The sequence below is a fragment of the Ixodes scapularis genome, unplaced genomic scaffold (genome assembly GCF_016920785.2).
Source record: "Ixodes scapularis isolate PalLabHiFi unplaced genomic scaffold, ASM1692078v2 ptg001274l_1___fragment_1__unscaffolded, whole genome shotgun sequence".
Taxonomy (NCBI): domain Eukaryota; kingdom Metazoa; phylum Arthropoda; class Arachnida; order Ixodida; family Ixodidae; genus Ixodes; species Ixodes scapularis.
Window position 1 is genome coordinate 778,354 of NW_024610129.1, and position 15,698 is coordinate 794,051.

Genomic DNA, 15,698 nt, shown 5'->3' on the forward strand with positions numbered 1-15,698 from the left:
AAAGTCACTGGAACAGCGTTTTTACACCCCAAAGCGTGTAAAATATTTTAGCGTATGGGCGGAATAGTGTCTCTCACTTCTAGCATTAAAGAAAGAAACTATTTTTGTTTTGGCGCGTTACGTTTTTGGGTAAAAAAAATGAAACACAATAATCTTTGTGGTATTCCGAACTCTTATACCTTCTCTCTCGCGTCACCTGCATCGTGCCGTCATTAAGGGTACATCAAGTTTGCGATTGAGTTTTGTCTTCAACGCTTTCTGCGATTCTTGACTTTTCAAGCTACGGTTCGGTCACAACAGCACACCGCACCCGGCCAGCATCGCCGGTAGTGGCCGATAGTAGAGGAGAGATGGTCTTGTTTATTTGGGGTGAATAGGCCCATAGAAATTTAGTAAGTGTTGGGTGGCAATAGTAACAAGCTTTCAACACATTTAATATTAAACTAAAAGATACTTTAAAACGTATTCATCAACTGAGTAAAACATTCCACTGCTCACTAAGCTACCCCTTGATGACGTCAGATTGTGGTTTCCAGGACCGCGATGACAGCCGCCGATCGAGAAATAGTCTGTTTTTTTCCTTTGGAAATACAAAGTAAAATTGGGATATTAAGGCAAGGTGGCGTGTTTTCTCTTCTTGCCAAGACAGGCAATATATAGCGTCCAAACTGCAAACGTTTCCGACGTTAAAACCGTCTCACACTGCGTTCTTAAAGCAACCGTTGAACAGTCGTATTTTTTTTATTTTTTGTTAAAATTACTACCATCGGTGAACAAGGATTTCTCTTACTTTACCGGTTATGTGGCTGTACCTGTTGAGGTACGTTGAAATCTTCAAAATTAAAAATCTCAGTTTACTAAAAAAAAAAAAAAAGAATGCTGCTGTTCCTGAGGCTGCTTCAGTCCAATACACGTGCTAGTGGGACCCTCTGAGACCTCAACGAATCATCAAAGGCAGAAATAAAAAAGTAATAAAATTAATGGTTAGATTCCACTTTCATAGATTTCACAAGGTAGGAAAGGCATTTCATCAACGTATTTTTCTCGTCATGCCTACACTTTAGTTTTTATCACCGCGTTTTTGTTTGATTGCTCGCTTTGAAAACCACGAGAGCTGTAGTCTGTAGCAGGCTATAGCAATAGCGGAACAGATGCTCCGACAAAACCCTCTTCCTTTCGAATCGCATTGAACGGTTCGCAGAGCGAACCTTGCAGAGAAGGAGAGTGCGGAGGGGGAAACCACCAATCATGGCGAGCAGGGAGCTGTCCTGCTGTTGTAAAGCTGCTACAGACTATAAAGGGTCGGAGCCCCGACTGCATGCTACCAGCTGACGAGAAGAGCGTCTTCTGGGGTAAATATTGTGCAGGCACTTAATCGAAATCTTCCAAAGTAAGTTGGTACTTTCACTCACTCAAATGACAGGGGCATAGCAATACCCAGGCGGCCGTTGTCACTGACAGCTCAATAAATGCAGGGCGTGCCTTACTTCTCAGGCATCTTTGCTTCAGCCTCCTTATTAAGCAATATCTCGTTCGCTGGGGAGCGACGGTAAGATCCTCCACATACCCTTGAACTGTCGACAGCTCAATGGAGGCCGGAGAGTCATTTAATGATTCGTCGCTGTTTGGTGTTGTTTTTGTTGAAACGCCAGGAAAACTGTCGAGGAACTCTCGTCCTTCTGAAATTAAATTATTGCTAGAGCTAATTTTTTTTTTCTGCACGAGGAGCAGTGTTTTTTTTTAACTCTTGCCTATTTTTTTAACCAAAATGTGAAGTTCTAAGCAGACACCTTTGTTAACCTAACAAATGAAGGAATACAAAAAAAAAGTTACGCAGACAGGTTTTATACTACGAAGAAAAATATTTCACCTATGTATTTTATCTCCCTTTCGGGACTCGCTTTATCGCCAGGCGAGCACGTGGTAAGATATCTTGAGGTTAATCTATTGTCGCTCGACACAACCTCATAAATATTTCATATGTTGCAGATCATGACACCGAGGAGAGTTATAGCTGGTGTGCTCTTTGCCATTATCGGTACGTGCCACATGATATCTCTTTAAAAACTAGAAACGCCGTACGCCGAGTTTAGATTCCCAATACGTATCTCAGGTCGCACTTTGACAGCTCCACTAATACCGAACCTTGAGCAGCGAAGGGCAATAAAGAATTTTAGTATGTCGTTTCAATACCTCTGATAACGATACTCTTTGAGTATGCCTCGCATCGCTATCAGGTATCGTTATCGGAGGCATAGAAACTATCTGCTCGAACTCCCTGGTGTCAGCGCAGAACGTGTTTTCAAAATTATTAAGATCTACATTTGAAAAGGGTGTCAGTGGTGTATACAAACCATTCCAACTAAGACATCCCCCCCTTTTTTTTGTTTTAATCACACCCAAACGTCATAGCGTGCGTGACAATACTCTGTTTCATGATAACTTTTCAAACTGTGGAGGCTACGGCTCTGCGGTCCAATGAGAACGTTAGAGAGATGCACGTGACTAGACGAAAGGGGAGAATGTGTGTCACTACACCAAATGCGAGGCGCGTGGCCCGGAGGAACCGCCTGTCGTCTGCTAGCCAAGAGTCGCCTGCTCCGAAACCAACTAACTTCGGATGAACGTCCACAGCAGCAACATTTCCGTCCGCTAGAATAGCGAGCACTTCGGGAACAGTTCATGAGACAACCATACGCTCAATTTAGCCGCGAATTGGTGTCAGGTGCTAATGCCAGGGCGCAATGCGATGTTTTGAGTGGAAACGGCCGATTGCACGGCTGCGGTCAGCAACGGCCACGGCGCAACAAGTAGAAAAAAAAAATCGAGAGTGGATACAGATGTGGCGTCACTTTTTTGCTTCAAGTATAATTAAAACACATTAATTTGTGATTGTTTATTCTTTATTCTTCGTATCTTTTAGTTAGAGATGGAATCGCGCGAGTTCCATTGCTGTTTAAAAAAAAAGAAGCCTAGAACTACTTTTCGTCGCGGACGGCGCTATGGCCGTGGCGGTAACGAGGCCCCCGTGGCCTCGACCATGGAGTGTTATGACGTGCCTTGCTCCGGCGCTCTTATTGGACCGCGGAAGCCGCAGCTTCCACAGTTCGCCAAGTTATCGTGAAACGGTGTATAATGGTGTAGCGCCATGATCGGGAGGGAGGGTGTTAACCAATACAACCTAGAAGACAAGACCTTTTCCACCCCAAACGTCATCACTAGTTGATACACGCAGCGCCACCTAACCTTCGCCAGCCTCGCCCCCAGCGTGACTCGCAGCGTTTCCCACCGAGCGCCACGGAGCTCTCGTATACATGGAGCTCTATGGCCCCCGTAACCGAAAACGGGCAAAAGTGGGCCCCATTTTACCATTAAAATTAAAAGAAAAATCACTTATAACTTCTGAGTAAGATCACGGTTGGTGCTGAAACCTTGGCATCTTGCTCGAAAGGTTGGGGCTACGTTCTGACGGAGTTCGAGCTCTCCGCGGTGTCCAGTTTCTTTTGCGGTGCGAAAAGCCGGGTTCGGATCTCTCACAAACACCCCATACATTCCAAATCTCTTCGCCGCATGTCACATTGCATAGCATTCTTATATAAAAACGCTGTTCATTGGAAACCCCACCATGTGCTTTCGCATACATAAGCAGTAAGCTAGAGAAACAAACGCCTCACTTGACCCACGTTTTGCAACAACCAGAACTAACTCTGGCTTCTGATAGGCGATTCTGAGCAAAACCCAGACTGGGCCGAAAAGGTCACTTTTGGTTCTACCTTGGCTTCTTCGGGCATTTTAAGGCACTAAATGCGCAGGCGAAAAGCACATTTTTGTCCCAAAGAACTGCGATGCCCAAGTGTTCATGGCATTAATATCTGTTTTAGGCGATATTTTTTAATTTGTTCAATATAGCAAACAGCGTCTAGTATCAGCAGCCAAGATACGTGGCTGATACTGAAATAAAACTTGTCCCGACAGCCCTGAGCCAACTTCGCCCCGGTGGCGGAGCATGCCCTGGCACCGAAACGCAGTGCAATGCCGGCTGCTGTCCCCTGAAGAATGCAGTCTGTTGCTCGGACAATCAGCACTGCTGCCTCACTGGCTACGTATGTGACCCCCCTTACTGTATCGGCGAAGCCGGCAGCTCACCCGTTCCGGCGGAAGACATTGAATAAGCTCATATTCGACGTAAGTTCACAACAACCCCCCTTCCTTTTGGGTGACCTGTGCCATGGCAATGTTCTACCCTGTTAGCAAAAATAACACGCCCAGACGTGTAAACCGTTGAACCATAGCGGACACGTCGAAACGTGTTCGTTTTACACGGAGCCATCTGTGTTTTTCGTCTACACATGAGGTGCTGTGTAAAGTTAACACGCTATACCGTGTTTGCCTTCCGAGAAGCACGGTTCAACGTGTTCCTTGTGAAACATGGCGGCCAGCAGCCGAGAACAGGCGAGGGACGAGCCCAGCCAGCCGCGCCTTTCAGCCAAACTGAAAGCATACAGGACGCGTTCGTTCTCGTTCGATGTCTTTTATGCACAGTAAACAGTCTCCGAGCGGCGGACGTAGCTACGTGCAAAGGTACACATCGCGACACTGTTAGCGCGAACACGACGTCGGCGCATTTTCGCATTTTACTTTTAAATAGTATTATTGCGCACGAAATTTTATCGCTTACATTATAGAACTAAATGAGCTCTTTCCGTAGCAATAATAACTTGGATGACATCCCTTGGTTACAAAGAGAGAAACTGGAAAAACCGGCGATCGCTTGTTCGCGCTAACAGTGTCGCGCTCTGTACGTACGTGCATCGTCGGCGGTCGGTGGTGTCGGCAGCTACGACAAAACCGCTAGCCAAAAAAAAAAAAAAAAAAAAAAAAAAAACGAATATTGAATTTACATGGATAAATAGCTCAAGCAAACTCTTGTAATCGGGCGGTAACTTGCGCCACCTAGTGCGATTTCTAGCAACCAATGAAAAAAAAAGCAGGAGTGGGTTAATACGCTGGGAACTATCACGAGTAGACTGCTACTCTACATACCTCACAGACAAGACGAGCACCACGTAGGACACAGCAGCGACACATACACAAACACAACACCGACACTACGCCCGACACTTCCTAACACTAACAACACTAACAACGGACTCTCCCCGCGGCGTATATATGCTTGACATGTACGGGTGAGCTCTTTGGTCGCTGACCGTTACCGATTTATAGAAGAAGACACAGAACACGGCACAATGGACAGCAGTATGTAAGAACTGTTTGCATTTAAAAAGTATGGAGGCAAAATCTGTAAAATTAGTCCTTTGCGAAAAACAACGATGTACTAACAATAAATCTTAAACCGGCCATGAAAAAGTTCAAATTTTTGTTATTTTCATGGTCGACCAGTGTTATGAGCAGTCCGACTCGCTTGAATCAGATAGAAAAACAAATGATTGGGATTTTATCAGTACGTATTCAATAATCAATGGAAATTATACTTGCGCAAGGCATTTTTTATATATATTATTGTGAAGGACATCCGCCCAACACTTCACTTCCGCTAGTTGTAGTACGCGTACGGGAGCAGACGCCTTCACTTTTGGGGCGTTTTGATGCAGATTGTTGTCGTCTGTCGTGTTGGTGTCGAGCGAAGCGGTGAGGCTTGGGAGTTTGTGACCGGTGTTATTCGTGATCATTAATGTGGCGCTGATGCGTTTTTTTTTTGTTTTTTTTTTTAATATTTTTATGTAGCTACATTGAAAATTCACGAGCCCGTGGCACTGCATTATGCTAAAATCGCGAGCTCCTTCTCTGTTGACGTCGTTTTTCTGGTAGCACTCGTGGATACTGCAAGCGTTTAAACAGTGCACAGTCTCGCCTACATCCGCGGTGACGTACTCGACCTGTTGAAACATATTGCTTGCGTCATTTTGGAGTACGCAAGGCAATTATCTCGCTGCTCTGGTTTCGGTTATAAAAGCAAGGCAAAACGCTCGTAGTTCCCGCCCTCAGTACACGTTGGACATCTTCCACACTTTGACACTGGATAACTGGATGAACGAGGATTTACATTTACTTCAGAGGTCACACTCGCCGCTTCCTCACCGTCGAGCAGCAGGATCAGCTGGCGACAAGCCGCGTATGAAAGGCTCGAGCATCAACAGCCCAAGTGCACTCGGTGCCGATGCGGGCGATGCGGGTTTCTGTCAACCGCTAGCCCAGCACAGACCGTGACCGTTCCAGCTCTTCGTCATGACGCGGTGTTGCAGAAAGCAGCGTATAATACCACTACACGGACCACCGAAGCGAACGCACTGTTATCGTAAATCTTGGCTTGTGATTGCGCCTAAATTTGTAAATAATCTTATTCTTTTTTCTGGAGACGCAAACAAAGGGCATAACAAAATCGTTTGCATATTCCGCATACCTCGCAAAAGCGTCAGTCACCTTGCGAGAAGCGCAAAACATGGTGTCCGCACCGTCCTGACTTTCCAGTCTTTTACCTGCTTTAGAGCAGTTTGTACCTGTTAGTAGGTATGTCTACTGAAACTGCAACTTGAAACTTGGGGCAGTGCCAGAGGGAAAAGAGACATATTCGGGCCTTTTCCCAATGTAAAGGAAAACCACTATGTTCTCTACGTAAAAAATTGGTCTCAGTTCATGGATCTGTGGGCAGGTAGAAAATCTTGCCCTATAGTTTATTCACACCGCATGATGAGCGCAACAAACTCACACGAGTCACACGAGATTTACAGGAAAACATCGGTGGTGTCTTAAGTTTCCCTGAAATTCTGTATAACCGGTCGTTTGCGGGACCGAATCATCTACTCGAGCGGTGTGCGTCGCTGTGCGAACACGTCGCTGTGCAAATGCAGTCTAACGACACGAAGCATAGAAACGGCAGATTTAGGGAAACTATCCGAAGTCCCTTGTTCGATTAAAACGACGTAATTTTGTTGAAAACGGCCGCAGCATTTTACTCACGGTATGCGTCGGGAATCTTCCACATTTTGAAACGGAACGAAGGAAGATTTACTTTTAAGAACGCTCGCTGCGTCCTCCCCGACCAGCTGGACCGGATCAGCTGACGACGACGGGGCTAAACCCGCCAAACGCAACCCCACAACAACCAATATGAGCTCCGCGTTAGTGCGGGTTTCTACCTACAAGCACCGCACCACACACCACGAACGTTTCGGCCCTTTCTCGCATCGCCGTGTTGCCCCAAAGAGAACGAGATCGCCGAAGAACGCAGCGCTGTCGTGAACCTTGGCTTGTGGTTGCGCACTCGTGGACCCGTGACTCCCCTCGCTTTCAAAGCACACACGACGAATGGTACTTTCCGTCTTCCGGGAACGTCACAGGGGCACTTCTCCGGTCACGTCTTCACTATGTGCTCGCAAACTGCGAAGCTCTATGCGAAGCTTCTCGCGTCCCGTCAAACCAAAACAATAGCGACTGCCAGAAATTTCTCCAGTCAAACAAAAAGAACGAAAGCCAACCGGCGCTTGCTTCCAGCGTACATCGGCGTTGCACTTGCGCCGTGGCCAGATCGCTTGCAGTTGAAGGTTGAAGCAAAAACGAAACCAACTGCAATGTCACGTGTTCACATCGAGGACACGCTTTTTATATCCATTTTAACTGTTTGGAACGAATAATTGGACCCATGACTTTATTTGTGGTGTGTAAGAAACTATTATCAAGAGCCCTAAACTAAATGCAAACATGGGCGACATGAGGGAAGCCGCATTGCCATCGACCAGAAAATGGCGGCGAGCCACGGTAAGCGCGGGTTTCGCCAACGTCCCGCGACATGGCGTAATTGCTTTTGGTGCATATCTGTTTCCGAGACATGTTTCTTTCGGCGGCATTTGTCTCGACGGTCCTTTCTAAGTGTGTCCCCAAGCATTCCGGTGCTTCGATAGCCTGCAATGCCGCGGTAGTCGCCGGAGGCGATGCGTGTTATCGAGGTCGGCTACACGGTTATGCGTGTATGACCGAACCAAAACACGTTTTTTACAACCTCGCATGATATCTGAACGTATTATCCGTTACTCATCGTGTAAATTTATGGTAATTTGTGTAAATAGCGTGTTTTTCACCCCAAATATTCACCAAATACACGGCACTTGCTAACAGTGTAGCAAAAAGATCTGAGGTCCGCATGCCACCAACACGCGTCTCTGACGGCTCACCCCTGGTGTGGCGCTGTGTCGGAACAGCGCACGCGACGGTTCACTTCACTGGATTCTGGTTTCTGCGCACCCGAAGCGGACTTGTTTGGAAGCAGCGCGTTGGTGTATATACTGGGCCTGGAGTCACGAGCGAAGCTATACGGGTCAGCGTAACGGCACTTCTACCCTCTCGGTACTACGAATCATTGTTGCCAGTTAAAAAAGAAAAAAAAATCTTTTAGGCGAAATCGCGGAAAACGCTGTCCGGTCCCCCGGAAGTGTTAAACCAGTCTGACGCGCCAAGCGAAACGGCATTACTTAAACTTCCTGACACCATGTTCCAAGCCGAGGGATCCGGAGTTTCGAAGGCTAGCTATCGCCAATAACGCAGTCTTTCCAGGAAAAAAAAATGGCTGCGCCCACAAGAAAATCAGGGACCAAAGGGACGATACAGTGATGTCTCGTTATTATGGACACCTCCGTTCCCGTAAAACAAAAATGGTCCATAATGTAAGTTGTCCATAATAACGAAACAAAAATGCATGTATTTTCCCAGTCTGTCCACGAAAGTGGCGTCCTCATAGGGGGGCATCAATATTAACGGGGCCCATATTAACGAGACATGCGTGCTTCCTTCGACTTACCCGGGGCTCCTGCACCACACACACACTGTGATTCCCCCAAACCAACCAAACGTATCACTGTGTTGATGTCGCAGTTCAAAAGCATTGTACTTTTTTGTGACCTCTAGCTGTTTAGGTTTTTTGTCTAAACCGAAAGGTGGTTGTGTTTTGTACCAGCCATCACTTAGTTCGTTTTATAACGTGGGTGAGTGTTCTGCGCGCGACCTTGAAAAACAGGATTTTCGGTGGTTTGGTTGCGGTTGTAGTTTTGTGTATAAGGAGGTTGATTGATTAAAATTATTTGCGGAGTTTGAGACGCTATCTGTCCCCTGTTACTTTCTTTTCCACTGTCAAAAAAGGAACTTCTCCTTCGGTTCCAGTTTTGGGTTAAAATCATCCTGGCAAACTTCCACCAGCTCACCTGCGGACTGACCGTAATCTCGCTACTCTTGGCATAGGTATTATTTTGTGGCTTTAGGCAAAGTACACCTGACCGACTTCTGGATGGCAGCTTTGCGTTCCATCGCGTTTTATTTCAAAGGGAAGCTCAAGCACTCTAAGTAATCTGGTCATCGCACTTATCTTCGGGAGAAGAAAACGCAAACGGTATTTATTTTGAAATATGCGTGCAGCAATCGCCTCCGGGCATACGACAATCCCCTCTGTCACCTGCTACCTATCCAGAGTGTTGTGACGTCATTGACGTCATCCGAGGGTCAGCTTAGTGACGAGAAAGGATCATCTGACCCCATTGGCGACGCCACTTTTCCTAGCTTTCACTCCGCTATACTATTTCTTCAAATTCAAGAACCTTTTCAGCTTCTCTTTAAAGCATGAAATCAGGGTGAAGAATATAAATCAATATAATTTAAATTGTGATTTAAATCAGCTTAGTTTTACAATAATGGTTTAAATCAAACCTTTCCAGCAAAAAATAATTAAAACAATGCATTGTTTGTTTAATATTTGATTTATTATATGCAGCCACATTTTTTATTTCATTCGAAAAAAAATCATTAAGCAAGGAAGAGCTGTATAGGGCTTTCGTTCTACCTTACCATAAGTTCATCGGCTGCATGACGGCCTAGACCAACAAGATCCAAACGCGAAAACAAAAAGTTGAAACTAGAAAAGGATGTCCTTCGACAAGAACGACACGTCAAGCGAAGCTTTTCTGACCCTCTAAAAGAAGATCAAGTTTCTTTAGACGTCACCATGTCTATTTTCGATCTCTTCTACTTTTTGATGTTTCTTCTATACTCCAGTGTCAGGTTAATTCAGAACAGTTAAGATCAAGCTCTTTTCGGTCAAATATGGCGGGGATTACAGAAATAAATGTTGTTAATAGATCGATCTAACTAAGCGTTTCATGCATGCGTGACGCCTCCATAACTGTAGTTCACAGGAGACAGGCGTCATGGCACAAGATGGCTCCGGCCGTCTCGTGCTGGGCTCTCTGAGAGCTCCAGCGGGGTTATAGTTTTCCCAATCTCTGCCTGCAGTTGTGGAGTAACGAACTTGACTCTCGAGGTCGGTCTAATAAATTGAACTTTAGATTTCCAGTAACGCTTTCGTCCGCATAGTTTTTAGTTATCAGACGAATGTACCAGTCAATCTGCCAAGTTGAAAAATACAGGTAGTCATAGGAAATCACCATGTCTAGTTACAGTGATTCGAAGAGAAAGAAACGCGTAGCAATCAAAATTTATTTTTTTATTCTTCACCGGGCTATTGAATATGGTGTCAAGAGACTACCCAATCTATATTTTGCTATAGAGTCAGGTATACTTTTAATAAAGATAAAAACTGAAGTGCTCGAAAATGAAACCGAAACATGAGCACTGAAGCTCATGGCCGAGACCCGTGGACGATGTGTATTAAGGAGGAGGGAGAAATGTAGACGAGGAAATGCCAGAAGTCACGTGGCTCCCGCCGACCGCGTTTTTTTTTCTCTGCTTCTTGGGCGAGTGCAGCAGACAACAACGACGACGAACTTGCGTGCACCCATTATCGTGCGATTGTTTCGCACTCATGTCCCTTCGGCTCGACGTTCTGCGCTTGAAGATCGATTCGCCGGAACTACGAACAACATGAACTGAAGAGCGTTTTGGCAACATTGACTGGCAAAAGAACGAATAAAACAAACTCGGGACGAGGGAAGACGAACATTTCCCAAGTAGCGGCCCCACGTCCATTGCAGTGTTGGTTCGTCGTGCAGCGTCGTATAGCGTCGTCCAGCTACGACGCTATATTGAGAATAACCACTGATCACTATGACTCTTTGCTGGATTCACTCGCGTTCGCCCGCTCCGCGAGTGCGGCCAATGCCACCACGATCGCCCATATTTTTGGTAGTGTTATATTATCTCTAGCCACACCATAATAGTAGGGTGGCGCAATCTACCGCCCGTTAGATAGGGTACACATTTTCCACCCGCAGCTGGCTGAAGGGTGGCAGGGCGACTTCGTGGAAACCTTGGGAACAAATAAATAATTTTTACCCCAGCGTATCACTACGCGCCAGGATAGTCACAAAAACACTGAATGCTTGCCGATGGTAAGTTCTTGTCTTTTCGCGATCTGGGCGATTTAAACAGCGCGCCGCACAACATGACGGCATAATCGACCTTCCTCTGTCGCATCCACTGAGTTTCAAGAATCTGCTTGGTTCGTCGAGCGATTTACATTAAGCACGAAATATCACCCATGGTACAATCTGCTAGACCCACGGCTATCTTTATGGCAGCCTGCCTGCCGCCACAGCGTTGTCTGCCATATTATTATCATGGCTAGAGATGGCCGACCGTGGCCACATTTCTGCGCATAGGCGTATCTGTGCAAACGCGATACAGCAAGTATTCTTAGTATGTTTATACGGCCTGAACTTAGTCTGCGTCAACGGGCGACTTGTCTCTCAGCTCTAGATGAGCAATTTAACTAAGTTCAGTACTACCCCTATAGCCTGGTGTCTTTAACGTACACCAGGCAGTAGTAATGCACGACCTCACGCCGGTACGATGCTCATACAGATTGAGAAGAGCAGGGGTGGGGAAGAATGAGGTGTACATGTAGTACAGAGAGTTTCCGAGGAACGCGAGCCATGTTTTTTCGGCCAGGGCAGCCAAAGTATGCATCCCAGGAAGTCTAACATTCTGTGGAAATGTGACGCTGGCAGTTGAGATAGAAAGGAAAAGTTTTATAACAAGGCATTATCTCGATCAGAAGATAATAAAAAAAAGCAAATGTTCGATATGAGCCGACGTCTACCTATGCCTAATATCGTTAAAACAAGAAATGACACGGTGAGAGCATATCGCATTTATTTCAGTGAAAGGTAAACGGAAGAAATGTTTTCAGCCAGAAAGAGGATGTTGTTTTCTTCGCTGCTGACAATTTGTGTTTCCATTGAATTAGATACTACAAGCGCCTACAGTGTGGTTTCTTGTTTTGACGATATTAGGCTTAACTGGACGTCGGCTCATAGAGAAGATTCATCTTTCTTAATTATCTTTTGAACTACGTGACGTCATGTTCTCGAACTTTCGAGTTCTATTCGAACCGCTAGCGTCACATTCTCACGAAGTTAGAGCTTTCTGCGATGCTTTGTTTATTTACCGGAGCTGAAAAACACAGTTCTCGTTCCTCAGGAACTCCAACCACTTCCTGTTATCTGCTCATATTTTTTTTTTTTTTGTTATCAACGCATTTCCAGTTTTTTGGAGGCCAAGAAAAAGGATTTCACGTACTTTTTCATTCTTAATATTGAATGTCTCCCTTAGATGACCCTCGACTTTGAACATATTTGGTGCACATAGTTTTACCGCCACGTGACCATAGAAAAGAGAGTGAGCGCGACTGAAACCTGCCAATTCTCGAGCGACTGCTTCCGGGCGGAAAGAAAAACAATTTTGAACCACAAATCGTGTTCTGGGTAGGTGGGCTCTCAGGCCATGTTCAAATAAAAACCTCGGCAGGTATTAACACCCTGTCCAAATTATCTGATGTAAATCAAGTAAATCTGAATTACCTAAATATTTCCACCCTGCATGAAATGTATTTTGACGAAATCCTCAATCCAAACGTTTTTTCCGTCCGTCCGTACCTTTCCCATTGAATTTAACAGGAAATTTATGTCGCGTCGCCCAGAAATCAATTTATTGTTCCTATTATAATTTGAAAAAAAAAAAATTTGTTGTCACGTGACCCGACGTCACGAAACCGACACAGAAATTAATTTACTCCGCTAAGTTTAGCGAGAGAATTTATGTCACGTGACCTATAAACCAATTTAGTTTCCTGCTAACTTTTTAAGGGATATTGACTTCACGTGACTTCTGTGCTAAAGTTAGTTTGCCTGTTAGATTTAGAGGAAAAATTAATTAAAAGACAGGTTCTTCTTCACTACCCAAAACGACAGTTTAATGAAGCCATGGGGAATTCTTGCCTTAACTCGCGCGCGTTGTTGGTTTGGTTACATCCATAGCGCAATTAGTAGGTCCAAGTATGTTTTTGAGCCGTCCTATGTATCAGAGAGAAGAAATAATTTAAAAAAAAATTTCCATTTCGCAGCAGAACTGGTGTTCCCGAATGTTCTTTTTTCCCGCTGTCCATTGAAGATTGGAATAACCTGCCAAGGAACATTGTTGAAACGGCATTATCAGAGCTGTTTTTAAAAATATTCAATGTTACCTCTAAATACCGCAGTTCATTACGTCTTGAATAATTGTGTTTCATCTTGTGTTTGTAGTGTACACATTTTATGTATGTGCCCTTCCCCACTATAATGCCTCTTCAGGCGATGTAGGTGTGCAAATAAATAAAAAAACGAATTAAATACGGGTTCCCTCTCTTCCGCCTGTTATCTGTCCAGAGCGTCGGGACGTCATTGAAGGCATCCCAGAGTCAGGTTAATGGTGAGCAAGGTTTAACTGACCTTGCTAATGACGTAACTTTGGCATGGTTTTCTCTCCAGTTTAGCGCTTTCCTACTGTTGACGCGCCGCAATAGGCAAGTTGACGTCGAATTTTCAATTTGCTATTACGACCCTGCTATTTATAAGTTCGAAATAAAATTTAAGCCATAGATGCCTAAACCTCAACATTTACTGTTTGTTTTAATTCAAAAACCTTTTCAGCTCCCTTTTTAAGGGGCACTGGCAGGGTATTTTTGCTCGCCAAGGTTTTATTTGTACATGACATATGAGATCCCAAGTACCGAGAAAAAAAAAACAGTTTGCGGCTCGAAATTCGTTTTCTTTCCGCCCGAAAACCGCCGATCGAGAACTGGCCGGTTTGAGTCGCGCTCACTCTCTTCTCCGCGGTTACGAGCCGTTTTCTATGGTTTCGACACAACCACCAAATATAATCAAAGTCTTAGGTCATCGAAGGCACACACATAATATTAACAATAGAAGAGAAATATGATACACATTTTTGTGGCTTCTAAGAAGCTCTAAATAAGTTGATTAAAAAAAACAAAAAGAAGTTGCACAGCCACGTGATTTCCGCCAATTCTGTCCTCGATATTTTTTCTTGCTCCTCAGTACAGTCTAGGTTTTGGTTTCGAGCAGTGTAGTTTTTTTTTTTATTTTGTTAAAAATATATGTGGCGCTGTAGGAAATTATTGATTCCGTAGTCTTCTAACACAAATAAATCACCTGAAGCCGTTATCGGCGTTGTTTCGCAGCAGATTCCCTGGATGTGAACCATGTAGAGTCGTCGTGGCACGTACCGTCACAAAGTTGCACGACTGCATCGTGTCACATGACGTCACGTGGATCCGAGTCGTTTCTCGGAAAATTTGTTTTCAACCAAAATATAGTGAAGATTTTCCAGAATTTTTATCGTGGAAGCGTACGCAGCATTTCCTGGCTGAAACGTAGAAACCTTTCCATAAATTTAGCGGAAAAGTTGTCCTCTAAATTTGGCGGCTGTGTGCAGCAGAGTTTGTTCAGCAAGCTGTGCAGCACCTCAGTTGTGTCGCGGCAGTTCATGTGCGACGCACGGCAAGGAACCGGGAAATTTAATGTCTCTGCCAGACACGTGGCTGAAATATAGCAACTAAATTCTCATACTCAGTACTTCCTCGAAAAGGAACTAAGTACACTACTCATTACTACGATTCAAAAGAAACGCCTTGTCTCAGCTCGAAGGTAACGCGCTATTTTCTGGTTACTCTGAATCCGTTGTGTTTATGAAACAGCATCAGCTTCCTGTCATTATGATTTCTGGCGTGTGAACGCGCTCATGCGGAGATAACCGTTGCTACACCGACATATCATGGTGCACATCTTTGAATAACCTATCAAGCGTTTTCTCGTTGTGCAAATTACAGGCCCCAGCCGGGGTGAGAACTAGGTTGGACACTGTGTTGTAGACGTCCCCCTCGCCAACTGAACACCGTCACTCGTTACTTCATTAAACAGTAACAAAATTATGCTACTCGGGCTTTCTCCTCAGAAATAACTAAGTCGTTCCTTCGTTTCTGAAAAAAGTACAAAGGTACAAGTCACTCGTTACGTACAATTCCCTGTCCTGGAACCTTTTCTTCATGTTGCAGGTGACGCAGTTTTTTTGCCGGCTTTACAGGTGTGTTCCCTCGCCTTTCTCGGTCTGCGCTTTCCCGATGTGAATCCTTTGGAGGGACATTTGTGGTCGTTAACACGCCTCGGCGATCCTCAAGCCGCCTCGCTGAATTTCATCTAGTTTTCTGCAACTCTCAGGCTGCGTCTTTGTGTTTAAATAAACAAAAATATTACAGAATCGGGAGTTTTTTCTTATGACTTAAGAGATTCAACGTACCCTTGCCAGAAATATCACAGTTTCGTAGGGGACGAAATCATTTGACGTTTTATCCGTTGAATTTCCGCCGCTTACGTACTACTCAAATCAGTTTGCACACTTTCCTG

The 15,698-nt window shown here is 44.9% G+C and overlaps 1 long non-coding RNA gene across 1 annotated transcript; it reads left to right on the forward strand.

Annotated features, from left to right (window-relative positions):
• The first annotated feature begins 1,320 nt into the window (after positions 1 to 1,320).
• LOC120841064 lies at positions 1,321 to 15,438 on the forward strand. Its single transcript, XR_005715688.3, has 4 exons — positions 1,321 to 1,390; positions 1,990 to 2,038; positions 3,976 to 4,185; positions 15,379 to 15,438. It is a non-coding gene; the product is annotated as an uncharacterized LOC120841064 (long non-coding RNA).
• The last annotated feature ends 260 nt before the right edge of the window (positions 15,439 to 15,698 follow it).